Source organism: Bufo bufo, chromosome 4, assembly GCF_905171765.1.
Source record: "Bufo bufo chromosome 4, aBufBuf1.1, whole genome shotgun sequence".
In the NCBI taxonomy this organism is placed as follows: Eukaryota; Metazoa; Chordata; class Amphibia; order Anura; family Bufonidae; genus Bufo; species Bufo bufo.
In genome coordinates this window covers 513,886,057-513,890,220 of record NC_053392.1, presented here as the reverse complement: position 1 = coordinate 513,890,220, position 4,164 = coordinate 513,886,057, and positions in this window count along the sequence as shown.

Below are 4,164 nucleotides of genomic sequence, written 5' to 3'. Positions count from 1 at the left end.
TTTCATTGGGTTTCCAATTATTAACTAATTGAATGCAATAAAAGTGTGATTAGTAAGGATGTATCCACTGGCTTTAAATTAATGTTTGAATCAATGTGAGACTTTGGTCATACTACACATAAACAGTACATCAAAATGAAATTGAAAAAAAATTGAAAAGGAACAGTGTCTCTGCCCATAACCAGCATTCAACCAATATTGATAAAGGATGTGAAAATGGAACATATGCTATAGGGTAACCTTAATGGCCAAGTGACCCAAATTCACCAAAAGCCCTAACCACACAAATATTCTCTCACACATATATTCATATCTATCTATCTATCTATCTATCTATCTATCTATCTATCTATCTATCTATCTATCTATCTACTATCTATCTATCTATCTATCTATCTATCTATCTATCTATCTATCTATCTATCTATCTATCTATCTATCTCTCTCATATCTATCTATCTATCTATCTATCTATCTATCTATCTAATATCTATCTATCTCTCTCATATCTATCTATCTATCTATCTATCTCATTTCTCTCTTGCAATGTATATATATAAGAATCTATCTACACCTCTATGTTTTTCTTTTCATTTCTCTTTTTATTAATTTGTTGAAATGAAAACACTCTCAGATAAAAGCCTTTGTGGTACCAGTACTCAGCATTATGTATCTTATATTCTATATATTCTATCTTGGATGCTCATTGTTTTGCAGTATTATATAGAAATACACTAGTTTATAATATTTGTATGTGGTCACCAGAGTTTCTCTCCTGAAAGTACACAGGCTTGTTATCAGAAAATTGTTTTCATTTGCTGGATGGACAGGTCGTCAGTCATTTCATTATCAGTCATATTATTCATTATTTTACCACAAGCCATCCAAATTAATTACAACTTGAGGTTAGTTACAGTTGAACCAAATTATTTGGCATTATAGTTTCTCCATCGTCCAAATGTCTAGAGTGAATTGACCTCCAGAGATGGTTTTAATTTTCTTGTGTAGGGCCTTTTGGTTTTATTCTACATCTATGGTACTCCAGTTTTGATTTAGTGTTTGAGAGTTTGTGATCTCATAGACGGGTATGGAAAAAATTAGACAAGGTTAAGACATCAGGAGATGTAGAGTGCACCGGTTTACTAAAGGAGAAATATTATTATATATATATATAATATATTATTTTAACCACATGTTATATCTCACCACGCTTCACATAATGGTTTGATATTGCCAGATAAAATCCACAGAGCTGTACCAAAACCTTACGTACGCATAACTATTCTTCACTTCAATCTCATGTCTGTATAAATTATTCTTCTCATATGTATGAAACATATAATACTTGACAAAAGTGACTCCTTTCAAATTAACCAGTTCATTTCAGTGTTACATAATTGCCATTCAATTCTCAGATCTCTCGTTATGAATGAAAGTCATCTGAAAATAGAGCACCACCATATTCCAGATGCTAAAAACAATTTTTTATTTTTTTGGTTGGAATCACACTTTAAGGCCTCTTGCACACGACCGTATGGCTTTTTCAGTATTTTGCGGTCCGCAAAAAATACGGATGACGTCCGTGTGCATTCAGTTTTTTGCGGAACGGAACAGCTGGCCCCTGATAGAACAGTACTATCCTTGTCCGCTACGCGGACAATATTAGGACATTTTCTATCTTTGAACGGAACGGAAAAACAGAAATACGGAAACGGAAGGCATACGGAATACATTCAGTTTTTTTTGCGGAACCATGGAAATGAATCTTTCCGTATACGGAACTCAAAAAACGGCTGTATACAAAATGCAAAAAACGTTTGTGTGAACGAGCCCTAAGATTGAGTATTGTCACATTAAACAGTAATTTCACCAACAACCAGCTCATCCCTCACTCCCATGAATATGCACTTTCACCCTTCTTTTCACCTGCATTGGTGCTGCGGGAATATTGAACACTTGCTGCGGGGTTCTACCACAGATTCCATCAGTGCAAAATCCTACAGTCAACTTAAGCTGTTTCTAAACATTCAATATCTCTCCCTCTCTGCTCCCCCATACGCATGCACCTTCAGTTCAGCTGAGCGTGTAGGGGCTGTCAATGGGGAGAAAAGAGAAATCTGCTGCCAGACACTTCTAGCTGTGTCTTATCTTGGGAGAATAAAGCTCAGTTTGCACTCTTGAGAGTCCGGAGCTCCCCATACACATTAGACTGTCCACTGAGCCTGTCCAATGATCATGGGGCGGCCATCTTGCCTGAGCTGTTGTTTGCAGCATTTAGAGACATGCTTTACAGCAGCGACCATGGGCTATAGACAAAATAGCAGGGACGTAGCTATAGTGGAAGCGGCAGCTATGGGGCCTGAACTTAGAAGGGGGCCGTCTGGGAGCAGGACTGAAAGATTTTACTATCAGGGTCCCTCAACAGTAATATACAATGACATTATATACATTGACATGACATACAGTATATACGTGTAGGACATGGTCAAAGCGGCTGCAGGGCCTGGTCTGATAGAGCTATCTTTAGTAGCCACAGGAGTAATGGTTGCCTGGTGGGGGGGAAGGAGGGAGGGGCGTTAAATGATTTGCTGTGGGGCCCAATCAGTTCTAGTTACGCCACTGCACAGTAGTCTGAAGGGGACTCACTCACTTGTATGGGAGAGTTTTCTGGGCATGCTCTGTGACCTGTGCAGAGGTCATAGTAGAAGACGACGTAGATGGGGCTCGTGTGGTTGGGAAAACCGCACAGTCAATTAGGCCTCAGCTGCCTTGTTTTAACTAATGAAGACAGCACAGTATAGCCGGTCTTCATTGTTAATGGCTGCCATGGATCTGTGGGGGTCACAGCACTCAGACCCCCACCGATCTAATATGTCAAAGTGCAGGGACACTTAAACATATACACCATGTTTTAAATAAAGGGAAATAAACATAAAATTACATTGTAAAATAATTTAAAAAATCTATGAAACAAAGAGAATGCTGTCTATTGACTGGAACTATTGGAAGACCTTCTCAATTTCATGTACCTTCCTAACAACTCTAGTTCACCACCAAGAGTACGTGGTTATTGCAATCAGTACAGAATGAGCCCTTATTATGTTTGTGGTAAATATGCTGGCTGCAAATAAATTGTATGTGTCCTGTCCCAGTAACACAGGTTATCAGCGCTCACTTAAGTGCAACCATCTGTAGTGAAGAAGATGTCTTGTTAGATAAAGGACAGGGGGGGGGGGGGGGGAGACCAATTCACACACAAGTGGATGAAAGTCACATTTCACAAGCACCTGAGTTATAGGAAAAGAGAAAGAAAAAAAAACTTTTTCCTTTAAATGCTGCAAGGCTCCTTCAGGTCCATGGACTTGGCTTGGCTTTAATTGAATACAATGGCTGGAGCTTTCTTTCAATGCCCCATATATTTCTGCACCTGGGGTCATAGGTTGACATATGATGGATGTATTATTTCATCGTTTGTTCCAGTTCAATAGGGGTAGCTAATAAATCTAGTTCTCAACCCACATAGCACCTATCACAATATACCGCCCCCTCTGTATAAAAGAATGTGAAGCTATCTGGAAGGAGATGTGTCTATTTCCAATGCACTATTTTATTGCTATATGTCTTATGTATTAAAATACAATAACAATGTTGCATTTGGTTTCAATGTTTCTGTTGTTCTTTTAAAACATTAATTATATCTCAAGCAAATCAGTTTGTTATACTGTAAATCAATTACCACACGTTTAATTAGCTTATGTTCAGATCCTATCACTTCACTACGGTCACGTAGGCTGGGTGCACATATATCAGTTGAGTCCGGCCAGTAGTTTTATTCCAAAGCCATTGACATTTTGTGTTCTGGTTCTGGTGTGCATTCCCTGAAGGCTCTGGACAGAAAAATACTACAGGCTACGTTTTTCTGTCTGGTGCTGGGAAACATCAAGCATTAAAGAGACTCTGTCACCTCAGACCACCCCACAACCTGGCCATGTGATACACAGAAAGGAACAGGCCTGGGGCCTCTCCATGATGTGTGGACACTCAGGAGTCCTCTCGATGCATCTCATAGATGGTTCTTTAATCTTTGGCTCACAGTGGGGAAAATGGAGTGAGTAGATAAAAATTACTGGCTTGAGGCCCGTGTCCTGTAAACTATTTATCCTT